Raw genomic sequence first — 26,923 nt, 5'->3', positions numbered from 1 at the left:
TATGAAAAGATTGAAGTATGGTTAGTCAACCTTTTTTTTTCGGTTTTTGGTTTTTGGGTCACACCCAACAGTGCTCAGGGGTTCCTTCTGGCTCCATGCTCAGAAATTGCCCCTGGCAGGCTCGGGGAACATATGGGATGCCGGAAGTTGAACCAATGACATTCTGCATGAAAGGCAAACGCCTTACCTCCATGCTATCTCTTCGGCCCCAAGCATTTCTTTTTATTAATTAACTCTAGGTCTGCACTTCTTGAAGAGCAGAGGGCAGACAATGATAGGAAGGTGCTGTCCTGGCTAGCAAAGACATGACTCAATTAGATTTTTACCTAAGGTGTCTGGATTTCACCCCAGTGAGTACTCCAGAGCCCCTGCGCTTAGCCAATCTTTTTACTGCCTCAGGAGAAGCAGGAGTTCCATGCACAACTAATTTACACTGTAAAAGCAATGACTGCCTTGACTGCTGAGAAGCACACAGCCCCTTGGGCCCTGGGTTGCTTTTTTCTCACTGACCTCCCAAGGCCTTTTGAATTGCTGAGGGCTGTGGAGGTAGATTCCTGTTCATTCTCCTTTATTTCCTCGTGTTGCTTCATGATGCAGTGATATTGCTGCAGATAACCTGTTTGTCTTCTTTATAACCTGAATGTACACAAACTGTGATAGTATACCTATTGCCTATAATGCCTCCCTGGAAAAATATGGAGTTATAAGTCTCCCTTTCCATTATATTCATTTTATTTGTCTTTTCTCGCAATAAAAACAAATACCTTCTTGGAGATATTATTTGAAGCCACTTACTACAAATCAAAACACATTTTCCAATGGACTATATTTTAGGAAAATAAATATTTTTTCCACAAAAAGTACATTTTTTCTCTAAATCATTGTTATCAAATTCAAATTTAGCTAGCACTATCTGAAGGCTAATATTCACAAGAAATGAGAGAATGTGGGGGAAAACAAGAAGATTTGATGGGCGAGCAGCCTGAGAAAATGGAAGACTCAGGTGCCCCCCCCAAATCTTTCCTTTATTTGTAACAAGAAATGGATTTTCTTGTTTTTTGGGATGTGTGGGGTCGAGGACATACCTGGTAGTGCTCAAGAATCACTCCTGACTCTCTGTACTTAGGGATCACTCACTCCTGACATGGTTCAAGGACCATATGTGGTGCTGGCAAATGAAACTGGGTCAGCTACATGTGAAGCAAATGACTTATTACCGGTTGTACTATTTCTCTGATTTAAGAAGCAATTTTTATAGGACCAGGGATTAGGAAAGCACATTTCTAGGAAGGTGGGTTACAAATTGGTGGGCACCAGGGGGACCTTTAAATTCACTCATGGGCTGGTGCCCTGAACTGAAAAGATTTTAGATGAAAGTTTCCTTCCTCTTATCCTGTAGGTAAAGATAATGGGAACATTCTCAATATTTTCAACTATTTTGCACAAATGAGTTGACTGTTCTAACATCTAATTCAACTCAAAGTCTTTGGACCAGTTTCACCATTATGAAAGGTATTTGGCAAGCATTATTTTAATAACAGAAATGTGGGAAAATGTAATTCATAAACACTAAAACCCAATTATTTCATGACCCATTTGCCTGTGGTCTCTTTCCCTGTCCATTGCATATTTAGTGTCCCTAGAAAGGGGTACAGTGTACTCTGTTTGGGACAAATTATTTTTTTCATTCCATAGAAGCTCATTAGGTTTATCCAGCTGCTGCAGCAACTCTAATTGCTATAATTCCAATGTCCTAAATCCTGGCATTTATATTAGAAATTCACATATACTGTGTTCTGAAAGCTTTAGCCATTATTTGATTTACTTTGTCTTCATTGTCTGTTGTAGTTCTTGACACTTTGAACTAATGAATTTGCATATATTGCTTCAACTCTCATAATATACCTGTGATGCTTATGTAACTCTTATTGGTTTCATCTTTGCCTATACAAAACCCTAGTCTAATTGCTAGTTTTTAATTCCTTTGAGTGCTTTGTCTATTATTACTCTAATGGAGACTTTAAAATATATTTCTGTATTTTTAATTCACATTTCTTATCCTTCCAAAGTCATTCTGTAACTTTGAATGATTGTAAATACCTTTGTACAATTATATCATGAAGCAAAAGAAAACAAGTCATCTAAACTAGTGAAACAGTAAACTGAGATTAGCTACAGATTATAGAAAGAAATTGTGAAGTGTCATAGTCTTCCCGAGGAACACTGGAGGAAGCAAGAGTTAAAGAACAATTTTGTGACAGGGTTAGACAAGGCTTAAGCTTTGAGTCCTTCTTGGTTTCAAAGAAAACAAGCAAGTCAAAAGATCCCCAAACAAGCTGGGAATCAAAGAGCTCACAACTATAGCTAACATAACTCAGGATGTCTCAGAAATAAGAGGCAATCCAGGAGCTGTCTTTGACAAGGGCTGTGCTCTATCCTCCTAAACTCTGTGTGTGTGTGTGTGTGTGTGTGTGTGTGTGTGTATACATACATATATATACATATATTTGTATATATATATTTATGTTAAACAAAACTTTATTCTGTCAGCCACAAACCCCGTACTGATCCATCAGGACCATCTCCCAAGTCATGACTGAGATTATATAGAAAGGGGATAGAGTAAGGTTTTAGCTTCTGGTTATCTTTAAAATGATAGGCTGTTACAGTCTAGGGTACTTTTCTACTATTCCCTTGTGACCTTCCTAGATAGGCTACTTGGTATGGCCAGGTAGCTTGTAAAACCTAAATTCTTTACATCACAAGTAACTTTGATGCCAGACAATCTGGAGCTGTTGTCTTTATCCCAGGAATTGCTTTTTTTTTCCAGACCTCTAATTCATGGAAGGCCTCTTGGAGCAAATGGATTTCCCAATAAGGAAGACAAAATTTTTTTTCCCTTTTTTTTGTAGTCACTTCTGTAATTTTTCCTAATATATTAGGTTGGTGTTGAAAAGGGAAATCAGCCCCCCCCCACCAACCTTGGCGGGTGTCCTGCCCCTTAAGGAAGTCGTCACTGCCTCGGCCCCACCTCTACCCCTACCTCACGAATCATTGGTGTTATCGTAGCGGAAGTCCAGCCCTCAAGGACTCTTCTTCCCCTCCCACTTCCCATCCTATATAAGGGGGTAACGAGGGACCCACGAGGTCTTTGATTCTGGTGGGAATTCATAGACCCTGACCATTCATAATGGTCAGTATTAAAAGCACTTTTTAAAGCATCTGCTGGAACTCATACGCCTCTTCATTTCTTTGCGCCGGGCAGCTAAAATTAGGACTTCCGGACCTTTCATTTTGGCGAGCCACCAGGAGTCCTCACTCATTCTGCCCGGCACAAAGCTATGAAAAGGTGTCTGGTGAGTTCTGATGTGTGTATGTGTGTGTGTGAGCACGCTTTGCTTCGTGTCTGTCTTAGTCTGAGATTATGTTGTATTCTGTGTCCAGTGGGAAGCTAGCTTTGTGGTGGCTTAAGCTCTTTACTCGATGTGGAAACCGAGTAGAAGCAGACTTTGTTTCATAGGGGGGTTAGAGTCCCCCCGGGTGACTAAGGAATCTTCCACCTGATGCGTTTCCAGGTGTGTGTGGTTCCCCATCTGATGCGTATACCAGATGGGCAAGAGGTTGACGAACTTTGGCTGCTTAGGTCACGACCCTGGTGGTACCCCAGGGGTTTAGTAAGAGCAGCTGGAAGACGTTCCGAGCTGCTGAAGAGGTTGTCTGTCTGTGATTTTTGGAGCTCAAGAACTTGGTCATTGGCATAGTTGTCTGTCTAGGATTTATTGTGGAATGCAGAGATTACTTGAACGCATTTTGCTTGGTTATTTGTGGCGCCACGCTGTCTGTTTGTCTGTCTGTTTCTTGTCTGTGTGTTCTATGTTTTTTTTTTTTTTGGTCTGACCACGGGACGCAAGCCCGACCCCCTCTCAAGGGCCGACCCCTGGGGAAAGGGGCCGACCGCCGGTGAGCCCGCGTCTCCCTCGCCCGTCAGTCGTCCCAGCAGCGAAACGCGCAACCCCCGCCGCCCGCGGCGCGGCGAGAGGGCGCCCGAAACCCGCCTAACCCGCTCCCCACCCAACCAGGAAGCTGGCGCATGCAAGGTCCACACTAGGGACTTTGCGGGGGGTGTTGGAAATTGCAAATCCCAGATTTCTCAAATGGCCATCGGGAATAAATTTTCCTGGAGAATTTCTGAACTTTGCAATTCCCCAACTATCCTGCCATGCGTTCAGGCCAAAAAGAGCAACTGGCCGTTTTTTTTCTAGCCGAAAAAAAAAAAAAATGCTTTTTAACTCACCACGTGGTGAAGAAATTCACCACGCCCCAGGGCAAACTATTGTCCTCCCAGCTCCACCTGGCTGAGGAATGTAGGTCATTTACATATCAAAGAAAAATCTAGCAAATGGTTTGGAAGTCAAAAAAAAAATTTTTTTTTAAGCATTTAAATTTCTAACTTAAAGGTTTCTTAAAAAATTAATAAGAAAATGTTGCAAATTACTGTTGTTATTTTTGTTTGTTTTTCGGTGCACGTGAAAATTTTTAGCAGCGAAACCACTGCAAAAAAATGAGTGGCGAAGCTTAAAAAAAAAAAAAAAGGAGGAAAAAGAGAAGAAGCCGAATGGTAGGGCGTTTGCCTTGCATGCAAAAAGGAAAGTGGTGTAAAAGAAATTAAAAATGTGTAATAAAAATGTGTATAATCAATCTAAATAATTATTAATATGTCTCTAGGTTAAAAAAATGTAAATGTTTTTAAGCATGTTCTACCAAAAGTAGTAAGTATTCATTCTTTCTGGTTTTCAACATTAATTTGTGTAACGTAAATTCCTGGTGTTTTCTGTTTAGAAAACTAAGTGAATTTCTATATTTAGAATTAAGCATAATTAAAATATTATTTTGCAATTTTTCATTATATGTTACCAAGAACATTAATATTTGTATCACAGGAGGTTTTATAAAATTGGTCATGGTTTTATTTAAAAATGTATAAAATGTTTCGTTGAAAAGAAAAAAATTCTAAAATTATCTAAGTAATTTAAGTAATATTTGCTTTTTCTCTTCTCCCAGAACCTTTTAGTACCATTTATGTCATGGCATCATGTTGCTTTGCACAGAATACAAGCAAATGGCTTTTCTCTCTGCATGGGGAGTAGTCCTCATGCAAACAGAAAATCAAAAAAAATTAGTAAGGGAACCCCAAAGCCCTCTTTCAGAGGAATAATTGGAGTTGAGGCGGTGTGACAAGCAGGCACCGGCGAGAAACTGAAATAAATGGCCTGAGTAAGGAAATTGAAGATTTTCCTAGAAGATTATCACAGCCTGTGGGCCCTGCTCTCTCCCTCAAGCTCAGAAGAGAATTCGAGGTCAGTCTCTTCCAAACCTGGAGAGGAGTGGAACAGACAAGTCACCTCTAAAAATTCCTGCAGAGGGTGAGATGCCCAGCCAGAAGAACCTCATGCTGAACCGACCAACTCATCAGCCAAACCTGAGTAACTGTGAAAAACCTGCAGTGTCCACAACCTATCCTCAAAAAAGCTCTGTAAGTAATGGGGGTGCCCCAGATGGAGATTTCTCCAACAGTGCTGTATATGTGCAAAGAAAAAAGCCAAGTTATTCAAATACCGGGTAAGGTACAAGGTAAAGGTGGAGAGAAAAACCATTTTTGGTAGCTAATTAAAATTCTAGTGGGCCTAACTTAAAACCCACTTCTTTAAAGTAACTCATGTAAAAATGCTCTTACTAGTTGTATTAAACCAAATCATAAATTGCAAATGCAAATGTTAGTCTAACTGAAGTAACTCAAAACTGTTTATTCATAATGCTATTATGCTTTGTTTTCTGTTAATTAATTTGTGCTATCATTACAGACAATAAGAACAGCTATGCCATTCAAGTTGTGCTATTTACTGCTCCAAGGCCTGAGTGGGTTAAGTAATATTCCCCTGTATAATTAATCTAATCCTTTTCAGGTGTTAAAACTGCAAAAGTGAACCAGTTAACTGCTCCTTTAGGGAAATATGAGATTTCACCCTATCTAAAGATTGAAACTGCAGTCCCCTGTCAGCCTGAAGTAGCTACAGAAGATTGATCTTCGACCACGTTCCCTCTAATAACTTCTAGGGTAATAAAATCTCTAAAGCAAAATGGTCATCAAAAAAAAAAAACTATAAGGGGAAAATAAAGGCCGCAGAAATTAATAAGCCAAGTTAACTACTAAGAATAACATTATGCCTATCTATCCCAGAGGTTAAAGCAGGTAGCAAAAATTATGCTTCTCTTGGTAATGTTAAAAAGTAAAACAGTCATTAATAAAAATAAAATTTCTTCATCTCTGTCTAACCCAGTGCAGGAAAGGCAACTGAAGTTTAGGGCTCTCTACCCCAACAGCTGTTTAAGTTGCAGAAATGAAGAAAAGAAAGCAGAAACCTCCTTATTTTCGTTGTGGAATTCACAGCCTATGTGAGAAGAACTGCTGTCAAGGTGAACTGCATGCTTCCTGGGTTCACGCCTTCCATCTAAAACCTGAAAAGTGAAGCACACTGAGAATCCTCTCAAGATACGGGTCCGGCGGGCACACTTCAGCCCTAATGCACTCACTAACTCTGAAAATGCTCTCCCTGGCACTTGCTAAGGAAGGGCTCGAACTGCTTACCTCCGGTCCTCTACTTCCCATGTGTGTGTTTGGGGGAGCCGGAATGGGTGTGTAAAGCAAAACCTCAGCCTTTAACTCCCTCTTGGGGGTGGGGGAAATTGGCCTCTGGCTGTCCCTGTCTCACTAGGTAATCTAACCTTTGCTTCTTCTAGCTGTACTTATGTCAAAAGGTAATCCCGTTTAGCTTTAAATCTTCTGTTTGCTATTCATAACAGCACCAAATCTGTAAACCTGGGTCAGGTAGAAGGTACTCAGTGCTCAAAAGTCCTGCCTGATCCCTCTAGCCCAGGGTATTTACCTCCGAAACGGATATAAATATGTGGTAAAAATTTGGCTTATGCATCCCAGCATTAGTGCTCCCCAACATTAACATCATCCCAGGAACAGAGCCCATCCCTCTGCCTAGCATACATTTCTTAGGCACTCCTAGGTCTGAGCACTCTACTGGTAGGGCTCAGAAGTTGCAGGAAAATTGGTAACTGGAAAAGCAAAACTAGCAGGGCTAAACAAAAATAACAAACTCTCACAAAAGTTAATTTCAAATGTGTAAAACAAAATCAAGCACCATCAAGAGTAGCTGGCCAAGATACAAAGCTATTAAATGGTCCCTTATGGTCTTTATGGCATGGAATTCTCCCCTATCTAATACTCCTACTGGGGCCCCTCCTAAGCCTTTTTACTTCTGGTAGCCATTGGCCCATGCAGGGTTAGCTCATGCAAATAATTATGACCAGTAATATCAGAAAGTAAAGGCCCCAAAATCACATTGGCTTCTAGGATTAGAAGCCTCCAGTACAAGAAGTGGAGATTGAAAAGGGAAATCAGCCCCCCCCCCACCAACCTTGGCGGGTGTCCTGCCCCTTAAGGAAGTCGTCACTGCCTCGGCCCCACCTCTACCCCTACCTCACGAATCATTGGTGTTATCGTAGCGGAAGTCCAGCCCTCAAGGACTCTTCTTCCCCTCCCACTTCCCATCCTATATAAGGGGGTAACGAGGGACCCACGAGGTCTTTGATTCTGGTGGGAATTCATAGACCCTGACCATTCATAATGGTCAGTATTAAAAGCACTTTTTAAAGCATCTGCTGGAACTCATACGCCTCTTCATTTCTTTGCGCCGGGCAGCTAAAATTAGGACTTCCGGACCTTTCAGTGTCACATATGAAAGTGTCTTATGGCCTCTCTAACTTTCCTAACTATGTAAAAAAACTGTGTATGTAGAAAAAAAAAATCTCTGCTTTTCTCTCTGTAATCTTGCCTAAGACCTTGTTGCCCTCCTCAGTAACTGCTAGCAAAATCTCTGTGTTGATGACTCCAAAATGCATCTCTATACATCTTCTCATCACTCCTGAATTTCACGTTGCTAGCAAATTGCTTGACATTTCCTTAGGAGTAACCTCAATACATTTGCTTAGAGGGCCTAAACCCTCCATGGCTAATCCTGATGCTCTTTGATTTTTCCTTTAATTTCTCTCATCCTGGTCAGCTGAAACACCCTTAAACTCTTAGATTTTCTTTGTCTTTCATAACTAATGGCAGTCACGATCTGCCAATATTATCTTTGTAAAATTCTACTGATTTCATCCCTCCTGTTTTTACCTTGGTTGTTTATGTCCTATTCTCACCTAGATGATTATAATTAGTTAATCTTTCATGACTTCTAAGACCACCTATCTCTTCCATAAAATTGTTTGGCATTCATCTGCAATTAGTCTTTCCTGAGAATTTATTAGTTTTTTTATATACACTAATGAAAATCTTTGTAAAAAAAAGATCCATTCATAAAGAAATTATTGAGCATTTATTATGTACCAACTACCACTATTGGTGGACTGAGAGATTATCACATAATCACCAATAATGTCTGATTATAAGTGGAAGCCAGAATCTGGAAGGGATGTTATAGAATGCTATGAGAATTCATATGTTTTAGGCTTCCTCGAGGGAAAGCATCCTTGTGGGGTTTAACCCTCTTTTCCTCAGAGTTTAGCCCATAAGTAGGCATAAAAAGGTCTTCATTAAGGTATTGTGGAATGAGCCAGTGTATCTACTTCTGACCTAGACATTTGCCCATTTTCCCCAATTGCACAGTATTGAATTAAATACTCAACAAGTATTTTATCAGATGCTGATTTCAACACACTGCCTCTTTTTTTTTTTTTTTTTTTTTTTTTTTTTGCCCATCCCCAACACACTGCCTCTTAAGCTGGCTTTTGTATCATTACCACCAACCCAGGCTCATCTATCACTAAATGCATGTTGCTTCTTGGCCAGTGTGACAACTTGTAAATATCCTAGATGCATTATAAAGAATATTCTTTACATTGTACAGAAGTTCTTTCTTGCTATTATTTGACTTAACACCCATACAAGCATCCTACTCCTTTTCCTTATAGTCACAATGTTGGCTGAAGATATCAGACAGTTCTGTTTCTCTGTGTAATAGGAAATGATGTCATCCTTATCTCTGTGCTCTATCATTTCCTTACTTCCTCTACATCTGTGAAACTATTTGAGTTTCTCCTCTGTAGTCCTTTTTCTTTAACTTTGCTCTCATGTGGCTATTATATTGTATTGGTAATTTTGGAATTTGGAGTCAGCCTTTTGCTGGGACTGTGAGTGACACCTATCACCCAGGTTATTTTAATTTTACTATTTTTTAATCTGGGTTAATTTAACTTTTTATGATGATGCTGCTTTCTATTTCTTTCTCAAGAAGCACTCCCAGGTGCAGTAACTCAAGTCTGAAATTTTGGGGGTATGTGTTGATTGTTTTTAGCTTGGAACATATGAAGAATGGCAAAAGATGACCTTGTTTGTTATGGTAGGGAAAGAAAACTGCAAAAGGGTAAATTCTAACTGGGGTTTGTATTCATAGAACTTGAAAAATGGACTGACTATTGTGGAGAAAATACATAGCTGTGCTTTTTTGTTTTGGTTTGGTTTGGTTTTTGGGTCACACCTGGCAGCACTCAGTGGTTGCTCCTGGCTCTACACTCAGAAATCGCTCCTTGCAGGTTTCGGGGGACCATATGGGATGCCGGGATTCGAACCACTGTCCTTCTGCATGCAAGGCAAATGCCTTACCTTCACACTATCTCTCTGGTCCCAATTTTTTTATTTTAATATATTTTTTTACTTTTTGAGATATGATAGATATATGCTATTGGATAAGCTTCAAGTGTGTTGATTTTACACATGTGCATATTAAGAAATGATTGCTGGGGCTGGAGAGATAGCACAACAGATGGTGGTTCGAATCCTGCCATCCCATAATGGTCCCCTGAACCTTTCAGGTGCGATTTTTGAGTGCAGAACCAGGAGTAACCCCTGAGTGCTTCTGGGGAGTGACCCTAAAACAAAACAAAACGAAAAAAGAAATGATTGCTACAATATGGTTAGATGATAAATCATTGTGTCACATGCTTGTACTTTGTAAATTTGAGAATATATGAAATCTTTCCCTCCCTCCCTCCCTCTCCCTCCTTCCCTCCCTCCCTCCCTCCCTCCCTCCCTCCCTCCCTCCCTCCCTCCCTTCCTTCCTTCCTTCCTTCCTTCCTTCCTTCCTTCCTTCCTTCCTTCCTTCCTTCCTTCCTTCCTTCCTTCCTTCCTTCCTTCCTGTCACTAGTGTTCAGAGGCTATTTCTGACTCTGCTCAGGAATGACCTCTTAGCACTGATTGTCAGATTGAAGTAGGGTCAACAACATTTAAGGTATAAATCCTGCCTCCTGCACTACTTCTTTGGTCCCATTTGTTCTATTTTCATCTTGTTTGTCAAATACAGTCAAATTTCAGGTCCTTGGATAAGAATATTGATTTTTTTCTACTTATAATAATCTTGAGTTTATAAAAGTGAGCTCTAGGGAAAATGGAGCTGCTGACTCATTGTATGTGTTTGTGTTGTGTACATGTGTAAATGAAAGGATTTAATACCTTTATTTTATACATTTATGATCTAGAGGTTGCAATTAAAGCTAAATTGCAAAGGATTGAACGTGGAATTAATGGGGTTGTAATACTTTCTTATACTTGTGAATAGCTTAGGAAGAATTTATGATTTGGAAGAGGAAAGAGACTTATTCTGAGAGGCTCCAGAGGGCAGAGTTGGACCAAGTATGCAAGGTACAGAGCAGAACATTTAGGCTCAACAGGAGAAAGGGATTTCAAATTTTAGTTTGAATTGCCTGAGAGCAGGGCTTCTTCAAGAGGATGATGCACAGTTCTTTGTCTGGGGAATGGTTGATGCTGAGGCCAGCTCACTGCTCATGTTTGCAGAGAGAATTCATATCAGGTAGGTCACAAAGATAGCTCAAGGCCCTTTCCTGGCTGAGATTCTTTGATGTGGTATTGACAAAGGGTGGGTGAAATAACACATTGCAAAGTCTCTGCAGGTGTTTGAACAAAGAGGAGGCTGGTATTTTTACATCGCAGCCTTTGCAGTGCTTGTTTTCCTTTCCTTCCACAGATGGTTGCATCTCTGTGTTATGAGAAAGAACCTGGTGCTGTTAGAAACAGTCAAGATGTAAATAGACACACGAAAATCCTCATTGTTTAGTTCCATCATTTGAGGACTTTGGCAAACCAGAGAGGAAATATGTGGACAAATAATGAATAAAAGAGACACTGATGTCAGAGAAAACAGGGTTTTGTTTTGGCATTAGACTGTGCACCTACCTACTGACTTAAAATTGTTCTTCCTTTTTTATTATTTAACATAAAAGAAGAGAAATGATAGATTATTCAAATACAGTGGGACAGTGATAAAAAAGCATAAACAAGCCCATTGAGCCATGTTCTGGGTTAGTTATTTTATTTCCTTTTAAAGTTTTCAGGCCACACAGGCAAGGGTGCTCAGGGTTATTTCTGGTTCTGTGCTCAGAATTGACTCCAAAGGTGTGTGCTCTATATGGTACTAAACAGAACATTCCAGTTGGAATTAGGGAATTCAAAACAAGTGCCCTTAATCCCTGTGCTATCTCATTGGCCTTTGTTTTGTTTTTAGTTCAAATGCAAAAATAACCCCAAACAATCAGTTATTTCCTAAAAAGAGCAATACAGGAGAAAAATGCCTCCCTATGGGGAAGAGTGCAGACTAAATGGCTCTGGAGGTAGAGGTCCCTGTTGATGGGAAAGCAGCTGGCAGAGTCCTTGGTCTGAACTATTTCTATTATTGCAGGTGCAAGCTCTGCTTTATTTTGTATATTGATTCTTTTTATTCTCCAGGCAAATTTTTTTTATCTGTACTTGCTATTCCAGCCACACACAGGCAAGTGTGATGCAATTTAGGTAACCTTCTTCCCATTGGGCTCCGTTCTGTCTGATCAGAAATCAAATCAGTGTAACCTAAAGAGAACCATTTGAGAAAAAATGCCAGGCACAATTTTCTGATATTCAAGTTGAATGTTTATTAAAATAGTTTATTTGCACAATGGTTAACTTGACCCAAGAAAATTCAAGTAAAAGAGAATATTATCTTTCATAAAAGTAAAAAAAAAATCTTTCAAATTTAAACTTAAATCAAAACTCATAAAAGAGGGGCCAGAGAGATAGCACAGCAGCGTTTGCCTTGCAAGCAGCCCATCCAGGACCAAAGGTGGTTGGTTCAAATCCCGGTGTCCCATATGGTCCCCCGTGCTTGCCAGGAGCTATTTCTGAGCAGACAGCCAGGAGTAACCCCTGAGCACCGCTGAGTGTGGCCCAAAAAAAACAAAAAAAAAAACAAAACAAAAAAAAAAACACCTCATAAAAGAACAGGTCATATTTTTTTTAAAGGGGCTCTTTTATTGTCACTGTTCCAAATGTACAAAAATATTAGAAAATAATCCCCAATTCAATTTCCCCCATTCTCACAACATGCCCTCCCCCTAATACAGAACAGGACATATTTAAGTCCAGTACATTCAAACTCTAGCCTAAAGAAAATCTGAAATAGCCTGGAATTTTAACTTTTTACTTGTCTAATTGTCATTTTCAATTGTTTATGAAATTTTATATTAGATGTTCTGTGGGATTATTGTGACATTTATTGATTCAGGTTCCAGGTGCATCTTAGAGAAATAAGGGGGAAATAAGGATTAAAAAAGGCTGGAGCTGGGCCCGGAGAGATAGCACAGCGGCGATTGCCTTGCAAGCAGCCGATCCAGGACCAAAGGTGGTTGGTTCGAATCCCGGTGTCCCATATGGTCCCCCGTGCCTGCCAGGAGCTATTTCTGAGCAGACAGCCAGGAGTAACCCCTGAGCACCACTGGGTGTGACCCAAAAACCAAAAAAAAAAAAAAAGGCTGGAGCGGTGGCACAGCGGTAGTGCATTTGTCTTTCAAGTGGCTAACCTAGGATGGACCGCAGTTCAATCCCCCTGCATCTCATGTGGTCCCCCAAGGCAGAAGCAATTTCTGATATCATAGCCAGGAGTAAGGTGAGCATCATCAGGTGTGGCCCAAAAACCAATATATATATATATAAAATTGGGTTGGAGCAATAGCACAACGGTAAGGCATTTGCCTTGCACGCGACTAATACAAGACAGACCCTGGTTTGAATCCCAGCATCCCATATGGTCCCCCTAGCCTGCTAGTAGTGACTTATGAGCACAGAGCCAGGAGTGCTACCCGGTGTGACCCAGAAACAAAACAAAACAAAAAATAGATTTCTTTGTACTGTTGACTGAAGAATAATATGAGGAAAAAGTACTTGCTTCATAGTGAAATTAATTACTAATGTTACTGCCAATTATTTTAACACAAAAGTAAAGCAAAGAGTCTTTTCAGAGAAGTCTTGTGTTCATGAGAAAATAACATAAAATAATCATATCATATTAATAAGGCAATTATAGGTAGAACTAGGGGGATTCAGATAAAGAATGCACATGAAATAAACATTTAGTCTGAAAATCAGAAATATGTGAAAAAAATTCACAATAGTACCACTTAAAGACATCTCTAATGTTTTGATGTCTTTTCTTCCTGGTAGTTTGGCTTAATTTAATCTTTCTAAAGTATAACTGGGATGACATTATGCTCAGTTTTACCTTATTTTTGGGAAGAGACAGGCTTCCGAAGCAATACCTACTGTCTTAGTTGGCTAGCTAGGCCAGAAGTTTCATGACTAGTGCCCTTCAGTGTAGCCCTGGTCAGACTCAGCACTTCTGCAAGTCCCCAGGTTATTACTCCAGTTATTATTGGGGAGTGAGCAGGAAGCTCTTCAAGGGTCCCTTATGGTGCCAGAAACTGAGCTAGGATCCTTGTGTATGCCAGGGCTAAGTTAGTTCTCCAGGCCCTTCCATTTCCCTTTAAATTGTATCTTTATATGCCATATATGTAGTTAAGCAATTTCCCCAAACACTGGCTTTGAAATCATATTTTATTTAAAAAATATAGAGCATTCCCCAGGTGGTGGCATTATCTTGAATATAATTCTCAGGAGAGCCTGAGGCAGCATTACTATTATCATTGGTATTATCCTAAAAATAAAAAGTACAAGTAGAAAACAAAAGTTAAGGATGTTGAGAAACTTGCCTCAAGTCAATAAATGATAGAGCTCAGTCCTGAAACAATTTTGGTATAAGTCTGATTCTAATATTCTTAGTGATTATGATGGACCATATCTGCATGAAACAAATAAAATGTCAACATTTTTTTTCACTTCTTAGATCAAATAACTTCTCTCAGAAGCCTTGCTGAATAAATTACCCTGACAGCTGTTAGAATGAGTCCTCTCAGAGAGCAAACACTCTTCTTAAGGTTTTCAATTTATTTATTTATTTTTCACAGCTCTGAATTTTAAATGGAAAGTCATTTGTTTGTGTTTTGGAATCTCTGTAAGACTAATTTAAAACTATGTAAGAAAACCCAGAACACATAAAATCTACTGCTTTTTATAGAGCGTTGGTCTGTGCTTTGGCAGTTGGTCATATATTCTGTTTCCCTATCTTCTCTCATTTTGTCTTTTTTGTTTTTGTTTTTTGGGCCATACCTGGAACTGCTCAGGAGTTAGTCCTGGCTCTGCACTCAGAAATTACTCCTGACAGGCTCAAGGGACCAAATGGAATGCTGTAGATCGGGTTGGCCGCAAGCAAGGCAAACACTCTACCTGCTGTGCTATCGCTTCAATCTTTCATTCTAAGTCTTGATAATTGCCTAAATGGTAAGCTCCTTTAGACTTCACTTAACATTTACAGATTTTTGGAAATTACTCTAAATAGTATATAATGAAGCTAATTGATTAAACAAGAACTAAGTTGGGCCAGAGAGATTGTATATCAGGCAGTGTGCTTGCCTTGCACATAGCCTACTGAGGTTCAGTCTGTTTGGCATCTATATGGTTCATTGAGCCATTCCAGGAGTGATTTCTGAGTGCAGAGTCAGGAGTAACCTCTGAGCGTCACTGTTTGTAGCCCAAGAACAAAAGCAATGCCCCCCAAATAAAATTGAGATCTGCGGCAGACTTCTCATCATAAAAACATCATCAGGATCCAGAGAGATGGTACAGGAGATAATGTACTTGTCTTGCATGTAGCCAAACCTGGTTTGATCCCTGGTACTGCATATGGTTCCCTGAGCACAGAGCCAAGAATAGGCCCTGTGTATTTCCTACTATGGTCCCAATCCCCTGCTCCCACATAAACACCAAACTTTCAAGTAAAGAAAACCAACACTTCTAGTATTAAGCTGGCTTTTGTGTTCATTCATTCATTCATTCACTCATTCTTTTCCATCATGTGTTCTAGTTCAGGGTTTCAAGTGTCCAGAGCTGGACTCAGCCATGAATTGAAAGCCCTTCCAATACAGGACTTACCCTGGGACCCATTCCTACTCAGATTAGAACAATTAAGAGCTGGCAATGTGCTTCGATAGTATAGAAGTTTAAACCAATGCATGACTATAGTGTTACTCACCTGGATATGAGGAGAACATGTACACTCACCCAGACACTGTTCCCAAATGGGATTCACTTTTCCACTCCATCAATGTTATAGGGGTTTTGTGTGTGTATGTGCGTGTGTGTGTGTGTGTGTGTGTGTGTGTAAAGCAAAAATAGTTTTTACTATTCTAAATAAGAAGCTTATTTAGAAAGACGTGAGGGGAAAGTGAGAAGTACATGGTCAAGAGAGAGCACAGGCTTCTTAAGAAAGAAATAGGTAAGCAAGGGAGAGAGGTGTTCAAGGGAAATTACGACTTTTCAGGCAAGTGGGAGCATGTCCCTATGAGTTAGAAATAATCTGTGTCCTGTCAATTCTGTTCCTTCCTTCCAACAACTTCCTCAGTTCTCTCTTTTTCTCCTGAACCCTTCATATGAAAGTTGATTTACTAGATTCAGAGGTTCATTAATATTCATGTGAAAGGTCAGCCACCAAATACTAATAAATACTATATTTTATTGTTGTTAGTTATAGAGATATTTGGGTTGCCAGTTAATAGTAACTAATATACTATCATGCACATCCTAAGTTCTGCACTCGGCACTGTCAATATAATTTCTACTATCACCTTCATTAATGCTTCACTGAAACTCCATCCTTTCATGTTTTTAAAAACCTTCATAAAGACTCAGTTCAACTCAAATATTTCTTGTATGAAGCTTTCCAGTTTCCGTGATACATGTTGTAGGAAGAATAATCTTTCTCCACTCTAAAGTAAGACAGAAATGGATTCTTCTGTTGCAATTGCATATTGGGCATTGGTCACATTGTATCCCCAGGGATACAGTGTGGCATTTACTAGCACTCAAATACTTGGCATTATTGAGTGAATGACTAGGTGAATACATTTCTTTCTTCTGAGATCTGATGAATTTTTTATGTATAGGATCATGTTTCATATATTTTGGACCTTTTATTTGTTTCTTTTGGGGGCCACATTTGGTAGTGCTCAGTGATTACTCCTGCCTCTCCACTCAAATATTACTCCTGACTTGATTTAGGGACTATGTGGGGTACTGAGGATCAAACCTGGGTCAGTTGCATACAAAGGAGGATCCTCTGTTTTTGTACCTTCTTAGTGATAGGAATATAACTTGGCACATGAGCACTCAAATAATGTTTGTGTGATGGCCAAAGTATCCCTTGTTATTATTTTGGCAACATCTAGTGATGCTCAGGGCTGATTCATGGCTCTGTCATAAAGGATCACTCCTAGTGGTGCTCGGGGAACTATATTGGGTGCCAGGGATCAAATCTGGGAAAAGCAAGTAACCTACCTGCTATCCTATCATTCCTGTCCCAAGAGTTGTTAATAAGAAGTGTGCAAGCTGGAGTGAGAGCATAGCAGGTAGGGCAGTTGCCTTACATGCAGCGGACCTGGGACCAATCCGGGTTTGATCCTCAGCATCCCATGTGGTCCTCCGAGCCTGCCAGGAATGATATCTTAGGTTCAGAGCGAGGAGTACTTCTGAGCACTGCCAGGTGTGGCTCTTTCCAAAAACAAACAAAGAAGTATTCAAGTATTTTTAGAGTATGTAGTCATCAGAGTGGTTATTCTTCAGATATTTAATGATTTTTAAGATAGGAAAGTTATCATAGAATTTAACATAAATGTCTTTTGTTGCTGTTTCAAGTCTTCTTTATAGTTATCCTATAGTTGTAGCACTTTTAAACAGGAAGAGGTTCAGTTCTCATAAGCTATTTCTGTCAAATTGATGTATTTACAGAAGAAGTGGTAATGATTCACTGTCCTAAATCAATACTACTATATTATTTTAGGAATTTAAGGAAATAAAAGGTTTTAAGATTCTTTTCTTCTTGTGTCCTTTACCCTGGTTTTTCTGTAACTGGTCACAAATTTATGCTCTTTTGGAGTTGGAAAATAGGAATATAATTATTTGGGGACAAATTCAGGAGGCTGAAAATAATACACTCTACTGCTGAGGCAGTAATTAGTTCTAAACGTTTATTTTCCATCGATAAAATCAAGATATATGTATCATGTTAATAGGTGATAAAAATGACATGGAATTAATTATTAAACATATAGCCATTATCTAAAGTATAAAGACAATCTGATGTCAGGAATATTAGCTGAACATGGAAAATGCTCACTATGATTATTATTGAACTGAACAGCTCCCAATTGTAACAACTCCTAAGTAATAAAATATCTATTGCCAAATATCCTAAGGACAGCAAAATAAGGTTTTACATTTTTTATTAAATATAATTTTTATTTTAATCATAGTGGCTTACATATCATTGACAATAATATATTAGGTACATATTAACATAAAATCAGGGGAATTCCCATCACCGAATTGTCCTCCCTCTACCTTCGTTCCCGTCCTTCTTCCCATAACCTCTTCCCTTATCCCTGGGGCTGCTAGAATAAGTGGTCCCCTCTGTGCCTAGCTTACTACTTAGTGGTCTTACACCTATTTGGTCTTGGTACCTCCCTTATCCCCCCCCCCAAATTGGGAGGCGGGACTAGATAGTTCAAGTTATGCTGTTTTGTTTGAAGAAGAGAAAAGTAATAACCTGGAGAAAAAAAAGAAAAAAAGAATCAGATACTCCGGATATGGGCAGAGTCCTTCTAGACGCTTTCATCCTTGGTTTGAGAGACAAAGGGGAAAAAGAAGGTGAAACACCATAACAGTACATAAAGAACTGTCAAATAAAACATCCAGTGAGCATTCCAAAAACAAACAAACAAACAAACAAAACAAAACAAAAGGGTAAGCACCATATAAAAGCCATGGAATTGAGATAAAAAAAAATGTGGCAGAGCACATAAGAAAAGAAAAGAAGAAAATAAATAAATAAATATAAATGGAGACATCCACTTCAATAGCCAAACCACAACAATGAAATCAACAAAAAATAGATAAGTAAATAATAATAATAAATTGTTTTGTGATTTTTTTTCTCCTGCCGATGCACAGTAAATATTGGGGTCATTCGAGAAAGAATTTTCTTTGCCTAAGAGATACAGAGTTTCTCCACCCTTGAAGTATATTGTCATGGGATTAACTATAAACTCCTTTCAGATTCATTTACTCTCCCCTTGGTGCTTTTGTGGTGTGTGGAAGACTTCTGCTCTGTCCTGTGTGATAAAATCAGACCTCTGTATCTAGAGGTCTCGGTATCTGCAAGAGTCAAGGAGTTGAACTTACGATTATGTCTTTCTTTGTGGGTCTAGAAGTTCTGTTCCCTCAGTGTCATTTTAATCTGTCTTCTGTGGTTGGCAGTCCTGGTCTTTTGCACTGATCCTAGGATGGGCCTGGGATAGCATCTTCCATTATGTTTCCAGAGGTCCCCTTCCATTGCAATAGTCTCAGACAGACCTCTGGAACTAGGGATCATAGTTGTTTTGCAGGTTGTAGCTCACACCCTAAACTAGGGCTTTTTTATTGGTCCCAGGATACATACAGTCTGGCCATGGTTCTGTCAGCCAGTCATTTGTAAATTGCAATCTTGGCATTTGGACAGACCAAAGGGTGACAAGTCTTCTGATTTTGTCTTATCATTAGTTGGTGAGGTAGGATAACTTGCTCTTAGGTCAAGTTGTTCCTATTTTCCTCGTTGTCAAGGTATCATATTAGGGCTGTCACTTGTTGGTGTCTGAGCACTGTTAAGGATGTCTCGGTTGGGATTTGTTTCCTGTGGCTGTTGTGAAGAAGTGTGTCGTTTCTATGTCTGTGGTCCAGGGATCTAGGCTGGACGGTTGGTGTCTAATCACCTGGTGTCTAAGTTGGGTCCATGTGACATATTTTTAAGGTGGGAAATACCCCTGTATTGTAAACAAGTATGAGTTCTTTTCCCTAATAAATAAGACCTCGTTTTTATACATAAGATTTCCCCATTTTTTAGTGTGCCTTTGCAGGAAGAAATGATGCTACATTATATTGCCGATGCATTTGAGTGTGGAGAGAGAAGAAAACAAAAACATGTCACACACCCAAAAAAGATAAAAGAAAGTATCTTGCATTTGGGGAAAAGCAGGTAAAGAGATAGTGTAATACAGGTCTTATACTTATGACGGTAGTATAGGTTTCCCCATTGTCTTTTGAAATTTTCTTGTGGTGTGTGGGTTCCCGGGCACCTTTTCATCTCCCAACCTGACCTTCTTGAGATTGGCAAAAGATTTGCAGTAGGGAGGACTTGGGAAGAGTTCATGCATAGGGGGATACTTGTAGAGCTAAGTCTGGTTTCAAGTAACAGTCCACGTTAGGAAGGGTTGATAAGGAGGACCATGCAGTATGAGTCAGCAGGGGAGTTGGTTGCCTTTTCTTGTAAGGGGCGAGGTGTGGGTTTGACGAGTTGTCCCTTCGCTTGGGTGCTGGGTACTGGTTCACTAAGGTAGGAGGTCATTCTTGATGCCTAATGGAATAGGAACTGAGGGTGAAGAGTTTTAATGTGGGGAATCTGGATGGGAGTGCGGGGTGAAGGGATAGTCGGATTATCAAAGAGGTGAAAGGGGAAAGTATATGGAAGAGGCAGGAAAGAAAAGAGAAAATAAATTAAAAAGAAAAGGAGAGAAAAAGAAAAAGAAAAAAAACAGTAGTGAGAAGAGTAGAGAAAAGAGCAAGGGAATGCTAGTTTGTGTTCGATGAGTAGGGCCTGTAGTATAAGTCTATAGGTCACAGTTGCTGCTTTGGTGATTTGGGTGGTCACGTGCTTCAAGTCCTAATTGAAGGTATTACCTAGGGATAAAGGGAATGTTAAAGAGTTTTATTGGGACATTCTCGTAGTGCAAGCTGGGTATGAGCCCCAAGACGCAATCTAAGTTTGTCAACCCTTTGTATCCAAGAATACCTGTAGACAGAAAAGCTGATAGGTTATTTTAAGTATAGAAATATTAAGGCATTAAAACATATTTTATGGCATGCTTCTGTTGGAGTCAATGGTTTCCCATGGTATCCTTTACCTGTAATGCTGTATAAAATCCCTAAAGGCTTATTATGGGTCTTTGTAGTAGAAGGCTGATTACTTACCTGGTCTTTCAATGCTGCTGCTTCTGCTGTTGCTGGATATTTTTTGTGGTATAGTGTGTAGTTAAGAGTTTGTGTTGTTCCTCTTTTATGTGTTTTGAGCAATGCTCTCTGGTATATGTTGACTGTTAGAGTGTCTGGGGTTTCTACCCTGTTTAACCCTGTTATTTGATTGTTGAGTATTAGTTGTATATAAGGTGTATATTCTAGGTGCTTCAGAATAGTGCTATCATTCTGTGTTTATCTTTTATCTTCTGGCTTACTTCATTTAACATAGTATGTTCTAGGTCCATCCACGTTGCTGCAAATTCTGTGATTGTATCATTTCTGACTGCCATGTAGTATTCCATTGTGTATAGATACCACATCTTAATGATCCATTCATCTGTTTGTGGACATTGAGGTTGGTTCCAAGACTTGGCTATTATACTGAGTGCTGCGATAAATAGTGGAGTGCACACATATTTTGGAATGAATGTCCTTCCAACTTGGGGGTAGATACCTAGGAGAGCAATTGCTGGGTTAAATGGTAGCTCTGAGTTCTTTGAGCACTCTCCAGACTGTTCTCCATACGTGTTGGACTAGGGGCATTCCCACCAGCAGTGGATGAGAATGCCTTTCATGCCGCATCCCCACCAACATAGATTGTTCCTATTATTTTTGATGTGAGCCATCCTCACTGGTGTAAGGTGGTACCTAATTGTTGTCTTTATTTGGATTTCCCTAAGGATGAGTGAAGGTGAGCATGTTTTTATGAGTTTGTTGGCCATCTTTTGGTCTTCCTCAGAGAAGTGTCTATTCATTTTATGTTCCCATTTTTTATAGATTTATTTGGTTTTGGGGATGGGGGACTCAGCTTTCTGAGTGTTTTGTATATTCTGGATATCAGCCCTTTATCTGATATGATGGGTGAAAAGATTTTTTCCCAGTCAGTTAACTGTCTTCTTGTCTTAAGTAGGGTTTATTTTGCCATGCAGAAGCTTTTTAGTTTGATGTAGTCCCATTTGTTTATGTTTGATGCTAAAGTTCTTGCCATTGGTGCTCCATCCTCGATGACCTTTTTGATATGTAGGTCTTCGAGTGTTCTACCTATTTTCTTCTCTATAAACTTTATAGATTCGGGTCTGATTTCGAGGTCTTTGATCCATTTTGAGTTAATTTTTGTATAAGTAGTGAGGTATGGGTCAATTTTGAATTTCTTGCATGTGGTTTCCAGTTTTACCAACACCATTTGTTGAAAAGACTTTCTTTTTCCCATTTCAAATTCTTGGCTTTTTTTTGTCAAATATTAGTTGACTGTATATCTAAGGGCTTATGTCTGGAAATTCTGTTCTAACCTACTGGTCTGAGGCTCTGTCTTTGTACCAGTACCATGCTGTTTTGATCACTATGGCTTTATAGTATAGCTTCAGGTTAGGTAAGGAGATGCCACCCAGCTTCCTGTTTTTTTGTATGTGTTTAGCTATACTGGGTCTTTTGTGGTTCCAGATAAATTTTATGATTGATATTTCTAAGTCTTTAAAGAATGATGTCTGAATTTGGATGGGGATTGCATTAAATCTATATAGGAGTTTGGGTAGGATGGTCATTTTGACTATGTTGGTTCTACCTACCCATGAGAATTGGATGTTCTTCTATTTCCCAAGATCCTCTTCAATTTCTTTCTGAAGTGTTTTGAAGTTTCCCAGGTATAAGTTCTTCACTTCCCTGGTAAGGTTGATTCCTAGGTACTTGATGTTTTTTGATACAATTTTAAATGGAGTTGTATTCTTAATCTCTCTCTCTTCTACTTCATAATTTGTATAGAGGAATGCTACTGTCTTTTGTGTATTGACTTTGTAACCAGCCACTTTGCTGTATTGGTTTATTGTTTCTAGAAATTTTACTGTGGACTCTTTAGGGTTTTTCATGTATATCATCATGTCATCTGCAAAAAAAGATAGTTTGAATTCCTCTTTTCCTATTTGAATTTCTTTGATTCCCTTCTCTTGTTTGATTGCTATTGCTAGGACTTCTAAGACTATGTTGAATAAGAGTGGAGAGAGTGGACATCCTTGCCTGGTTCCTGACCTTAGTGGGAATGCTTTCAGTTTTTCAACATTAAGGATAATGTTAGCTGTTGGCTTTTCATAGATAGCTGTAACTATCTTGAGAAAGGTTTCTTCCAGACCTATTTTGCTTAGTGTTTTCAACATGAATGGGTGTTGAATTTTATCAAATGCCTTCTCTGCATTGATTGATATGATCATATGGTTATGTCTTTTTTATTATTAATATGGTATATGATGTTGATTGATTTATGTATGTTGAACCAGCCTTGCATCCCTGGGATGAAACCCACTTGGTCATGATATATAATCTTTTTGATGTAGTGCTGGATTCGGTTCGCTAAGATTTTGTTGAGTATTTTTGTGTCTTTGTTCATTAGTGAAATTGATCTGTAGTTTCCTTTCTTGGTGGTATCTTTGCCATCTTTGGGAATCAGAGTGATATTGGCCTCATAAAAGGAATTGGGGAGGATTCCTGTCTTTTCAATGGTTTGGAAGAGTCTGTGGATCAGTGGAAGTAATTCTTCTTGGAATGTTTGATAGAATTTACCGGTAAAACCATCTGGGCCTGGACTTTTGTTCTTGGGGAGTTTCCTAATTACTGTTTCAATTTCCTCCGACGTGATTGGCCTGGTTAGGCTTTCTAAATCCTCCTTTTCTAGTCTTGGAAGCTGGTATTTTTCCAAGAATCTATCACTTTCTTCTGGGTTCTCTAGCCTAACTGAGTATAGTTGTTCATAATATGTTATATCCTCATGATGTGTTGGATTTCTTGGGGTTCTGTTGTAATCTCTCCCCTTTCATTTGTGATCCTGCTTATTTGGGTGTTTTCCCTCTTTTTTTTGGTGAGTCTTGTCAGTGGTTTGTATCTTGTTTATTCTTTCAAAAAATCAACTCCTGGTCTCATTGATTTTCTGTATTGTTTTCTTAGTTTCTATGTTGTTTATTTCTGCTCTGGTTTTTTATTATTTCATGTCTTCTGGTTGTGTTTGGGTTTCTTTGTTGCTGTTGTTCCAGCTTCTTAAGATGGTCCTTTAAGCTGCTAATTTTGTGGTTTTCCTCTTTCCTGACATAGGATTGTATTGCTATGAGTTTCCCCCTGATTACTGCTTTTGCTGTGTCCCACAAGTTTTGACAAGTTGTGTCTTCATTGTCGTTTGTCTCAAGGAATTTTTTATTTCTTCCTTGAGTATCTCTTTGATCCAGCTGTTTTTGAGCAGCATGTTGTTTAATCTCCAGGTGTTGGATTTTCTCTATTGTTTCTTTTTACAGTCAATTTTGACTTCTATTGCATAGTGATCTGACAGGGTGCTTCTAATGATCCTTATCTTTGTGATTTTATGCAGGTTAGATTTGTATCCTAAGGCATGGTCTATTCTGGAGAAGGTTCCATGTGGACTTGAGAAGAATGTGTATTCTGCTTTCTGGGGGTAGAGGGCCCTATATAAGTCTATGAGCCCTAGTTCTTCTAATTTTTCATGTAGGGCTCTTATTCCTTTGTTAGTTTTCTGTCTGGTGGATCTTTCCTGTGGTGATAGTGGAGTATTAAGGTCTCCCACTACTATCACATTTCCCTTCATGTGTTTCTCCAGTTTTGCAAACAGTTGCCATACATATTTTGCTGGCTCTGCATTAGGTGCGTAGGTGTTAACTAGCATTAGCACTTCTTGGTCTAGTGTTTCCCTGATCAGTATGTAGTGACCCTCTTTGTCTCTGATCACTTTTTTGAGGTTGAATGCAATTTGATCTGATATAAGAATGGCCGTCCCTGCTTTTTTCCCATTGGCCTGGATAATTGCTTTCCATCCTTTTATTCTAAACCTGTGCCTATCTTGTACTTGTAGGTGTGTTTCTTGTAGGCAGCAAAAATTTAATCCAGTTCTCTATTATGTGTCTTTTAATGGGAGAGTTAGTCCATTAACATTTAATGAGATCATTGACAGAGAGGGCTGTTGTGCAGTTGTGTTGTTTAGGGTGGTTGTTACAATTGGGGGTTTGGATTGTATAATTCATCTCTGAGTAGGTCATTTAGGGTCGGTTTTGTTTGCACAAATAGTGCAAGTTCATTTTTGTTTGAGAATGATTTTAGTCTTCCCTCCCATATGAATGAGAGTTTCGCTGGATAGTGGACTCTAGGTTGAAAATTTCTTTCATTCAGCTGTTTAAATATGTCATTCTACTGTCTTCTTGCTTGAAGTATTTCATATGGGAGATCTGGTTTGATTCTAATGTTCCTTCCTTTGTATGTGAGGGTGTTTTCTCCCTTATTGCTTTAAGTAGGTTGCCTTTCTCTTTGTTTCTTACCATTTGAATTACTATGTGTCTTGGAGTTGGTTTGTTAGGGTCTATTTTGTTGGGGACTCTTTTAACCTCCTGGATTTGTTCAGATGTGTCTTTCCAGAGGGTGGGAAAATTTTCCGCTATTATCTCCCTGTCTAATTGTTCTTCCCCTTTTCCTGTTTCCTCCCCTTCTGGTATACCTACAATTCTTAGATTGTTTCTTTTGTCTTTGTTTATTAAATACTGGACTTTTACTTCCAGTGCTTTTCCTTCTATTTCTTTGTTGGCTTCTTTGTTGTCTTTTGATTGCAGTTTATCTTTGAGTTGTTCTATGTGATTCTCGAGCTGTGCGATTCTGCTCTTCTGGTTTTCTACAGTTTTACGTATTTCATTTAATTCTGTTTGTATGGAGTCTTTCATATTTTGTAGGAGTTCTTGTTTAAATTGGTTCATTTGTTTATCTATTGATTTATTGTAATCTCTGGCCAGTGTGTCTTTCATTTCTTATAGCATGGCTTGGAATTCTATTCTCATGGCTCCTTTTAGGTCTTCCTCTCTTGGGTCTGCGCATTTTGGTGGACTTGGGAACTTGTTCTGATTTCTCTCCATCTCCCCTGTTGTTAATGTTTTCCTTGGTTTACCCATCTTTCTTTGCATTTGTTGGCTTGGCTTGAAGTGCAGTACCTTCAGGTTCAGCATGCTTTTGCCACCTGTAGTGTGGGGCTGGGTCTCTTCTCGGGATGTGGCTCTAGGTGAGTATGTTGGGTGATGTTGCTGAGTTTTGGATCTTCCCTCATCCTCAGTCCAGCCTGAAAATCACCACTCCCTTCAAGCCAGACAGTGCAGGTTCACTCTCTGGCCTGTCCCTGTTCACTTGAATGGCCGCTTTCCACCCGCACTAGTCAGCAATCTCCTGCATGCACTCTAGCTTGTTCCGGGAGCTCAAGGTTCCCTAGAATGGCCACTTTCCACCTGCCCTAGTCAGCGACCTCCTGCACGCACTCTGGCCTGTTCCAGGAGCTCAGGGTTCCCTAGAATGGCTGCTTTCCACCCGCCCTATTCACTACCTCCTGCATGCACTCTGGTCTGTTCCGGAAGCTCAGGGTTCCCTAGAATGTCCGCTTTCCATCTGCCCTAGTCGGCGACCTACTGCTCGCACTCTGGCCTGTTCCAGGAGCTCAGGGTTCCCTAGAATGGCTGCTTTCCACCCGCCCTAGTGGCGACCTCCTGCACGCACTCTGGCCTGTTCCGGGAGCTCAGGGTTTCCTAGAATGGCCACTTGCCCTAGTCGGCAATGTTCAGGGGTAAATCTTGGCTCTGTGCTTAGAAATTACACCTGCCAGGCTCAGGGGACCATATAGGAGGCAGGTGATTGAACCCGGGTCAGCATGTCTAAGGCAAACTCTCTACCTGCTGTGCTATCACCCTGCCCCTCTAAGTTTTTACTTTTTAGCTGTACATGTAAAATAATTTTTAACACTTTATTATTTACTTAAACACTCTAATTTACAAAGTTGATTATAACATAGTCGTTTCTGATAGTGTTCTAATACCAATCCTACACTGGCCTCAGTTTCCCAGTCATCCCCAAGCCTGTCCCCTTGACAGCCACAAAATAATATTGTTTACAACTAATTAGTTTACAACTAATGATGATGGAACTATCAAAAATAAGTTTAATAAAAGAAGATTTGTGCAAAATGTTATATCTCACATTAAATCATTGTCTGAAGGCTTACTAAGCTGTGTATGGTAGTTGAGCGTTGTGTTGTTTTTAGCAAGTACTTGTATATTTTATTTATTTGTTTACTTTATTAATATCTCCCATTTAATAGAATAATTTTTCTATTAAGAAGCTCTTAAAGTTGTTTCTTAATATTTTTATTTTGGACTACTATATAATGAAAATTGTGTCATATCTTTATTTATGCACATGAGTATTCCTGAAGGTTGGAAAATAAAAAACGGAATCTTTATACCAGAGGATATTTATAGTACATTCAAAAACCTGATTCATGTTCCCCCGTAACATTTT

The sequence above is a fragment of the Suncus etruscus genome, chromosome 4 (genome assembly GCF_024139225.1).
Source record: "Suncus etruscus isolate mSunEtr1 chromosome 4, mSunEtr1.pri.cur, whole genome shotgun sequence".
Classification (NCBI taxonomy): domain Eukaryota; kingdom Metazoa; phylum Chordata; class Mammalia; order Eulipotyphla; family Soricidae; genus Suncus; species Suncus etruscus.
This window is presented reverse-complemented; position numbering follows the sequence as displayed.